The following is a 10,047-nucleotide window of genomic DNA, read 5'->3' on the forward strand; positions in this document are numbered from 1 at the left end:
TATTAGTCACAATAAATAGTGAAAATGCATTTTCCCACTCAACCCGGTGAAGAAACACAGCTTTTTTTTACAAAAACATTCATGTGGGCAAGAAAGTGGAGTTTCTATATCACAGAACACATCATCACAGTTATATAGAGGATGAAGGCAATAACCACATACACAACACAAACTAACGGGCACCATGGAGCACGTTCATCACATGTAAAAATACAGTATGACAACGGTGTAGCAGAGCTGAATTGGTCATTTCTATGTTCTTTTCAGCATCCCATAAAATCTTATTAAGCGAAGGCAACTGACAGAAAACCCCATAACAAATTATATTGCTGCAAATGTCAAGCTCATCCTTAATTCTGGCAAACCCAGGTCTGCTTCATAGCTATATAAATAATATAGTGAAATCACTGAAGATGTTCCTCAGAGAACCATGAAAATGAATGTATGACACTATGAACGATGTGACCATTTTCTCATAATATTAGGATAATGCGGCCGTTATATTAACAATGTTATTTTGATTGCTCCTTGTGACTGCAGAACGGCTACTAAACAGCTTCCTAATTTACTTTGTTACAGGAAGACAATAATAATAGAATGACAATAATAATATTTACCTGACAATAAATAAACCATCTCTTTACATGTTTGCCTGGGGCTCGGGCTTACACTGTAATACACTGTGTTATTTCCTCATCCTGCACATTCTAATTATAGTAAAACTAATACCGCGCTGCTAATAGCAACTCCTACCTGTGCTTCACTAAATTCCCCAACACATTGGGCTCCTGCTTAGAAAGGTCACTGGTGAATGGAGCCTGCAAGATGGAGCAGATGCTGCACCGTGGGAAGAGGAAGAGGCTGCGGAGCCAGGTCTGCTCCCTTACACTTGTGATGAGAACTTTCCACCATTGGGAAGGTCAAATGCACATGACGCTTTCTGCCCTGTGTAGGTACAAACAGCACTAAACACAAGAGCTGTGTAGTGAGAAACTGTTACCATTGGTTGATACAACCATGGCTTCATAAGGAAATGCTAGATTAAGGACAAAATGATAAATAGATAAAAGATAGATAGATAGATAGATAGATAGATAGATAGATAGATGCGTAGGGAAATATGGAGAGAATTGAAATATAGGCAGATGGATAGTAGGAAATAGATCCAGATAAAATGATATAGGTATATATCAATAAAGATAAATACATAACAATAAAAGACAAAAATATAGATAGATAGATAGATAGATGATAGATAAATAGATAGATAGGTATATAGATAGATAGATAGATAGTCATATAAATGGATGTGGCTAGATAGAAAAATAGATACTGTAGTGATACATATCTCACTAAAGATAATTACATCTAAATAATGTATATACAGCTATCTGTCTATCTATAAGGATAAGATAGATAGATAGATAATAAATAGATAGATAGATAGATAGATAGATAGATAGATAGATATGAGATAGATAGATAGATAGATATGGGATAGATAGATAGATAGATATGAGATAGATAGATAGATAGATAGATATGAGATAGATAGATAGATAGATAGATAGATATGAGATAGATAGATAGATATGGGATAGATAGATAGATAGATAGATAGATGGATATGAATATCCCTTGAAAAAAGGCTCACTGTCAGAGCTGAAAAGTTGTGTACATGGGCTTGGAATAAATACAACTCTTCACTTTTTTTAATGGGAACGCTGCCATTCTTCATTGTATAGATAGATAATAGATAGATAGATAATAGATCGATAGATAGATAGATAGATATGAGATAGATAGATGATGTGACCTTACTGTGCCCTGTTACTGAGCAGTGCCCACCAGTATGACCCAGGACTGAGTCCTCCGCAGACCAGTGACCCCAATAACTTGGAGTCAGGACCCCCACAGCCCCCTGATTCCTGTCTCTGTGATCCGGAACTTTTCCAGTGTTCACCCTGTGAATCGTCTGTTGCTTCCCCGTGTCGCTCCCAGGACAATCCAGGTGTAAATTATTTAGGAGGATATCCGATCCCCCTCCCAGCTCCCCCAGCTGCTGCCATCTGTTCTCCAGAAGCCCCATGAGGTGACGGGGGATGCTCGGGCTCGGCACACGGAGACCCCTCTCTCAGCCTTTGTGGTCAGACTGCAGTGGTGCTAGGACAGCGCCTTACCGTCATGTGCGCCCCGGCTGCTCTGCCTTCCCATGTCTTCAGAGGGCCATCAGGCTCAGGGGTCGCCCCTCGGAGCGGGATCCGGGCTCTTGGCTGCAGCCTCGGGATGCTCAACCGTCTTTAGGTCGGGGCTGCTGCTCTGGCTGCCGGCTGCGCAGCTTGGGATGTTGCGGCTGTCAGGAGCCGGTCGGCACTTCGAGGATGGGAAACTATGGAAGTCAATGAGCATCTAACTGGATGCGTCTCCTCCAAAGCTCTAGAAAAGCCCTTGTCACTGCTGAAGTGCTGGACAGCTCATTACCATAGACACGCGGCAGAGGTACGGAGCGCCTCCAGCAGCGCTCTCCGTCACAGTGCCACCTAGACTGGAGGAGGAGCTAGGCGGCGGAGTGCAGCATGTCTGCCCTGTTGGGCTCAGTACTGTGCATGGGAGACAGGAGACTATTATTGCCCTATAGTATAGAAGATAGGCGGGGAGCAATGCTGCAGTATAGATGTGTACGAACAGCTCTGCACATTGGGAGCTGGGTGCAGCACTCCGGGGGGTGGACACAATCCCCCCATAGGCACAGAGGAAGGGGTGACAGCAGCACTCAGGGAGATGGACAAAAGCCTCCCATAGGCACAGAGGAAGGGGTGACAGCAGCACTCCGGGAGGTGGACACAAGCCTCCCATAGGTACAAAGGAAGGGGTGACAGCAGCACTCCAGGGGGGGGGGGGGGGTGGACACAATCCTCCCATAGGTATAGAGGAAGGGATGACAGTAGAACTCCGGGAGGTGGCCACAATCCTCCCATAGACACAAAGGACGGGATGACAGTAGCACTCCGGGAGGTGGACACAATCCTCCCATAGACACAAAGGACGGGATGACAGTAGCACTCCGGGAGGTGGACACAATCCTCCCATAGACACAAAGGACGGGATGACAGTAGCACTCCGGGAGGTGGACACAATCCTCCCATAGGCACCAGGAAGGGATGACAGTAGCACTCTGGGAGGTGGACACAATCCTCCCATAGGCACCAGGAAGGGATGACAGTAGCACTCCGGGAGGTGGACACAATCCTCCCATAGGCACCAGGAAGGGATGACAGTAGCACTCTGGGAGGTGGACACAAGCCTCCCATAGGTACAAAGGAAGGGGTGACAGCAGCATTCCACAACTCTGATAAGGATGCAGTTACACCACCGTGTTTGCAGCCTAGTAAGAACTGACCTCACACTGACAGCACTGGCCAATGTTAGTCAGTAGGGCTGTTCATCATGTACTAGTCTTTTCCATGGATGACACTCGCCTATCCATGTAAAATGGGCAGAATATGGAAGGCATACCTTGTACTTCAGAGTTCCATTTGAGTTTTTTTACCTGATACATTGTGAAGAATGAAGATGAGTGAACCCGAATTGAAAAGTTTGAACTTGACCTGAACTCCGAACACGGACTTCTCCTGGAAGTCCATTTCACAGTTCGGGAGTCTGGAGAGAAAGAGTCAGAGTTCAATGTTCTGATAATAATTTCAATGGGTCGGGTTCAAGATCGGGTACAGTTCTGGTACACAAACCAAACTTTGGACTAAATTCAGTCGGGTACTAGAACCCGAACTTCCACTGTCCGCTCATCCCTAGTGAAGAGTCATTAGATAAAAAAAAGTTCAGTAAAAAATAACGGATGGGAATAAACACCTGGAAAAAAAATCAGTCCATTTCTCTCTGATGGTGACACGCAGATGTGTGCTTGTATCCTTTAGCTGTGGTTTTATTCTCCCAAAGTCCCAGGCACATGCTGTGTTTCAGCTCATCACTCTCAGGAAACAGACTCATTTTTTCTCAAGTGTAACATCCTAGTTTCATTCTTTTTTTTTCTCATGTTTTCTTTCACTGAATATTTTTTTTTTCTCCATTGACTTTTAGCAATGGATCAGTTAAAAATGGATGAAACTCAGATCACTGAAGTACAATGTACATTTCCTGTGTTTCTTCCGTTTTACTTTAATAGCCGAGTCTGATCTGCAAAACGGATGAGAATAGAACACGCCTTGAGATTCACGGACCAGAGCTACGGATCTGTTTTTGAAATGGATGGATCAATGAAACTATTAGTCACAGGAATCAAATGGACATATGTGTCACATGGATGTGCGAATGTAGCCTTAGACTAAGTGAACCTTGTATACCCATAATGCCAAAGTACTAATTGACATCATTAGACATTAAAATGATACATATAAAGATCCATATTCATTCCATATTATCTCTTACAATAATCCAATAGAAAGATATACATAGGTCTAGTGTAAATATACACAAGAGATCATAAATAAGAGAAAAAGTGCACATGTCTGTGAAGTAATGGTTAATATCAGCCGCACTCACCCTGCCGGTATAATCCATCGCAGAAGACACATTAAGCAAACAGAAAACAAAGACCACGCTGTCATCAGCATCCCTCAGCCTCCTACAGCGCATGTCCTGAGAGAGGAACGCCCCCTGTCATTAAAGCGTGGAGAGGATCAGATCACGCAAGCTCCAGGGCTACGTCAGGGCAGGTTGTCAAGGTAGCAGAGATGCTCTGAGCTGCCATAGCTGTCACTTATATAACCATGTAAAAACCTATCTCTAAGACCACGTTCACACCTTCAGTATTTTACATCAGTATTTGTAAGCCAAAACCAGGAGTGGAACAATCAGAGGAAAAGTATAATAGAAACGTCACCACTTCTGTATTTATCACCCACTCCTGGTTTTGGCTTACAAATACTGATGTAAAATACTGAACGTGAGAACATGGCGTAAGGCTAAATTCACATGAGCATATAAAAAATCATACAGTTTTCATCCAGAAAAAACGTACGAGTTTTCATCTGTATTGCCATCCGTATATTGAATTCGTTTTTAATACGTCAGCGGTGAATACAATTTACAGGACCAAATACAGTTTCTTGTGTTACTAATGGTAATGTATCCAAAAAATAAGATACTGTACAGTTGATCCATATAGGATGCGATTTTTTTTTGTGCACCCATAGACTTGATATAGTTGAGTCTCATTCAAAATACGGAAGAGTCTAATGCATGCTGTAATTTTTGTCACGCGCACATTGGGTCTGTGTAGAAAAAAAGACAATTACCTGAACAGCCCCACTGAATAGCGTTAATCCTAGTGCTGTCCATGTGAGGTCAGTTTTTTCCACAGACAGCGCTCAGACTAAAAATAAGAGTGTGTGAACATAGCCTTACTAGTGTAAAAGAAAGCTGGAGTATGTATGACAGTTATACTAGGTGCATGTGTGTACATCCGGGGAAATAATGTGTCATCCACACACACAAAAGAGATCATGTGGATAGAAATTATGTCATGCACTTAAAAGGAATCTATCATCAGAAAATGATCTAATGTTTAATTCCATTTTTTGTGTTATATGCATTTTGTAAAAAAATGTTGACAAATGTTTTTTTTAACGTATCATACACTCTCTATTAAAAATAAAAGAAGAAATGTTGCAATTTTCACACTGGCCATTAGGGCTTTTTTAGACTTTAACTACAAGTTTGTTTCAGGAAACAACACATGTACAGACCCTGAACCTAACTTTTGCATTGAAGTGCCTAATGAACCTGTGCAAAGGTCGTTGTGAAGGAAGGGGAGCTGTTATATTGCCTATTATGATTGGGGAAACCTGTGTTATTAGCTGCGTATAGAGATGTACCTGTCATTGTAATCCTGCCTCTGATAATAAGGAGCCTTGCGAAAAACTCTTCCTGAAATTATAGGGAGTATGAGTCTTTTAAAAAGAGCCACAGTGACAAGTGTGTAAATTGGAAGATCACTAATTTAGTTTGGATTTGTTTTTGTTTCTTTTTAAATAAAGATCTAGATACGAAAAAAAAATAACTATGCCAATTTTTTTTTTTTTTTTAAATACATGTAACATAAAAAACCTGGTTTATACAGTAGAACATTTTCTGATGCTAGCTACCCTTTGATTAGGAGAAAAGATAAGCTGGGGGACATAAATAAAAGCAAGAGCTTCGACAGGCCGCTCACTTCTTGTTGATTACTTATATGTCCGAAGGTGGTACAGTGACACCAGCGCTGATTGGGCACGGGGCTCACGTGACATAACAATCTCACGTGAGCCCCGGGAACACTAGAACTATGTCGGCACGGGAGGTAAGTATAGATGTTTTTATTTTAACAGGAGAAAACATTCAGAGAGAGAAGGGGTTGTCCTAATAGTGTACAACCCCTTTTAATAGAAAGTAGGAACATTCTGAGAGGAGTCTCGGACATTATAAAATATAACAACACTGTTGAATTTATTAAATCTTTTGTGGAGTATAAATGTAACTCTCCATCTTCACCAGGACCTGTGTGTACAGTGTGGTCTCGGGAGCTGAGTCCACTTCCATCTTCACCAGGACCTGTGTGTACAGTGTGGTCTCGGGAGCTGAGTCCACTCAATACAGGGCAGATGCTAGCTGTGTTATTCAGCCAACATCTTCTCTGTCAGCAGTGACCGGAGTTAGCTCCGATTGCTGCTATTTAACCATTCAATGCCGCTGTTAGTCACTGAAAGTGGCATTGAAATGATTACGGAGGGGTTTTTATGTACAGTACTATTCAAGAGTTTTAGCCGGTGTGGAAAATTGCTGTAAAGTGAAAATGCTTTCAAAAATAGAAGTATTAATAGTTGATTTTTATCATTTAGCAAAATGCAAACTGTATGAACAAAAGAAAAACCTAAATCAAATCGAAATTTGGTGTGACTGCCCTTTGTCTTTAAGACAAGGAACTCACCAGGAAGCTTGTTCCGAACATCTTAAAGAACTAATCACAGATGTTACAGTGGTGGCCAAAAGTATTGGCACCCCTGCAATTATGTCAGATAATACTCAGTTTATTCCTGAAAATAATTGCAATCACAAATTCTTTGGTATTATTATCTTCATTTAATTTGTCTTCAATGAAAAAACACAAAAGAGAATGAAGCAAAAATCAAATCATTGATCATTTCACACAAAACTCCAAAAATGGGCCAGACAAAAGTATTGGCACCCTCAGCCTAATACTTGGTTGCGCAACCTTTAGCCAAAATAACTGTGAACAACCGCTTCCGGTAACCATCAATGAGTTTCTTACAATGCTCTGCTGGAATTGCAGACCATTCTTCTTTGGCAAACTGCTCCAGGTCCCTGATATTTGAAGGGTGCCTTCTCCAAACTGCCATTTTGAGATCTCTCCACAGGTGTTCTATGGGATTCAGGTCTGGACTCATTGCTGGCCACCTTAGAAGTCTCCAGTGCTTTCTCTCAAACCATTTTATAGTGCTTTTGGAAGTGTGTTTTGGGTCATTGTCCTGCTGGAAGACCCATGACCTCTGAGGGAGACCCAGCTTTCTCACACTGGGCCATACATTATGCTGCAAAATTTGTTGGTAGTCTTCAGACTTCATAATGCCATGCACACGGTCAAGCAGTCCAGTGCCAGAGGCAGCAAAGCAACCCCAAAACATCAGGGCAGTGAAAACCATTTCCGATGACTACCTCTTGAAGCTCATCCAGAGAATGCCAAGAGTGTGCAAAGCAGTCATCAAAGCAAATGGTGGCTACTTTGAAGAACCTAGAATATAAGACATATTTTCAGTTGTTTCACACTTTTTTGTTAAGTATATAATTCCACATGTGTTAATTCATAGTTTTGATGCCTTCAGTGTGAATGTACAATTTTCATAGTCATGAAAATACAGAAAAATCTTTAAATGAGGTGTGTCCAAACTTTTGGTCTGTACTGTATGTGTATACTGTGGAGATACTTACCAGTGGTGTGCTCGATGATCATTGTCATTCATTTTTCCTTTTCATTTCAGCCCAGACCGCCTTGACCATTTCTTCCAATCATAAAAGTCAATAGTGATCCTTTAACGAGCCTTATCACATGACTTAGGATATAAGCCAGACCAGAAACTGAATTTGCAGACACTGTGTTTCGGGATACTGCCCCTCATCAGTGCAAAGTGTGAGTTCTGGTTTGGCTGTAAAATGTAACACAGAGACATCTTTTATCTGTCACCTAAAAGACTAGAGGATCTTTGTATATTAAAACCAGTACACAAGGTGATTAACAGGATTTGAAACACCACAGTGTATAAAGATCTTCAACCAGTAGTTTAGGGTAATATTACTCAATCAACTAAAGAAGTAGTTATGACAATGGTCGGACCTTATACAGGCTGATATACTTCAAATATTAAACATCAATATCAAATAGAATCAAAGCAAACTGATGGCATTGAACATTGGTTATCTGTCACCAAATTTGTTGAAGTCCTTTATCATACCAAGCATACCAATCAAAAAAAGAACTACTTTATGAGTGGAAAGGAACATTCTCACCCATTCAGTTGATGTGCTACACAGTAAAAAATACTTTTCTTTGTGCACCACAAAGTAATAATGTCACCTTATGTACCCTGCACATTATTAATCTCCTTATGCAGTAATACGTAGTTATTTTCTCAGTGCCCTCAGACAGTAATAGTGCCCTATTTAGGGTTCACACAATAATAGTGTCCCTTTTGTGTTCATGTACAATAATAATATCTATCTTTGTTCCCCTACACAGTAGTAATGCCCACCGGTTTACCCCTAAAAAGAAATAATGGAATAAATTACTTCATCCCCCTGTATAGTTATACTGACCCATGCTCACCTTTTTGCTATCTACAAAATAATAGGGTCAATTTTTTGGCTCCTGTAAGGTATTAGCAGAAAATATTAATATTTATACTCTCTTTCCTATGATATTATTATGAGTGGGGATGCTGAGGCCCTGTCATGCGTCTGAGTTTGAACCCTTGAGCCTGTGCTTTGTGGTCGGCTTCTCTGTCCGCCGAGTCATAGCAGATACACCTTTCTCTAGGTGTTTTGTTCTGTTATCCTTGCTTCAGTCTTTTTAGGGTAACAGGTGTTTTCATTTACTCATTTGTCTGCCCTATCACCTTTCATGTGCGGCTTCATATACTTTCCCCCTGCTGATATTTCCTGCTGGTATTGTCTCATTTGGATGTCCAGCCATACTGCTGCTAAGTCAGACAGTGAAAGACCAGCTAGGGTTTATCTCTCTGCTGTTTATGTTCTTTACCCTGCACCTATTGTAATGCACACGCCCGGGCTGAGCGGCGTGTGCGTGTGATTCCACTGGACCGTGCCGGAGAGTGAATGCCTGGAGGGGCGTAACTAGGTATTCACCCGATCCGACCAGGGTCGCACGACGGCATACGACGCCAGTGCACCAAGGAGGAACCAAGCAGAGGGACCAGCTGCTACTCCATGACAGACCCCGGACACGGCTGTTGACCCACACAGGGGAATACAGGAACAGGCTAGTTAGGCTGGCGCACAGACTGGTGGGTATAGGCAGGCACGACTGGTATGCAGGCAGGCGGGTATGCAGGCCGGGGGGTACAGGCAAGCACAGCTAGAGTGCAGACAGGGAGGCACTAGCAGGTTGGAACACAGGCGGGATAGGACCCAGTACACACTGGGACTCAGGAACAATACAGGCAGAGGGGAACAGGCAAGCACAGCTAGAGTGCAGACAGGGAGGCACTAGCAGGTAGGGACACTGGCGGGATAGGACCCACAGATGTGGCGGACAAACACAGCAGAGTGAGGCCGCCCAGAGAGGTGAGCGAGAACAGGGCAGGACAAGACCGCCAGGAGCGGTGAGCAAGAGTAGAGCAGGACAAGGCCGCCAGGAGCGGTGAGCAAAGGGTCAGAGCTGAGCGAGACTGCCGGAGCAGTGAGCAAGAGTAAAGCAGGACGAGACCGCCTGGAGCGGTGAGCAAGAGAGGAGCAAGACTG

The 10,047-nt window shown here is 42.5% G+C and overlaps 1 protein-coding gene across 8 annotated transcripts in view; it reads right to left on the bottom strand.

Annotated features, from left to right (window-relative positions):
* The window catches only part of SRRM3 (serine/arginine repetitive matrix 3), a 598,168-nt gene extending 593,489 nt beyond the window's left edge, over positions 1 to 4,679 (bottom strand). For 3 of the 8 annotated variants that reach the window (XM_073665429.1, XM_073665424.1, XM_073665427.1), the window contains exon 1: positions 2,181 to 2,580. The gene's annotated coding sequence lies outside the window, so the exon portion shown is untranslated. Of the gene's footprint in view, positions 1 to 753; positions 883 to 2,180; positions 2,589 to 4,557 lie in introns of those variants that run through there. The other 5 variants (XM_073665425.1, XM_073665430.1, XM_073665431.1 and 2 more) reach the window with 5 other exon arrangements.
* Positions 4,680 to 10,047: the final 5,368 nt, after the last annotated feature.

This window comes from Phyllobates terribilis, unplaced genomic scaffold, assembly GCF_046119375.1.
Source record: "Phyllobates terribilis strain yellow unplaced genomic scaffold, ASM4611937v1 Scaffold_2__4_contigs__length_985480577, whole genome shotgun sequence".
NCBI lineage: Eukaryota > Metazoa > Chordata > Amphibia > Anura > Dendrobatidae > Phyllobates > Phyllobates terribilis.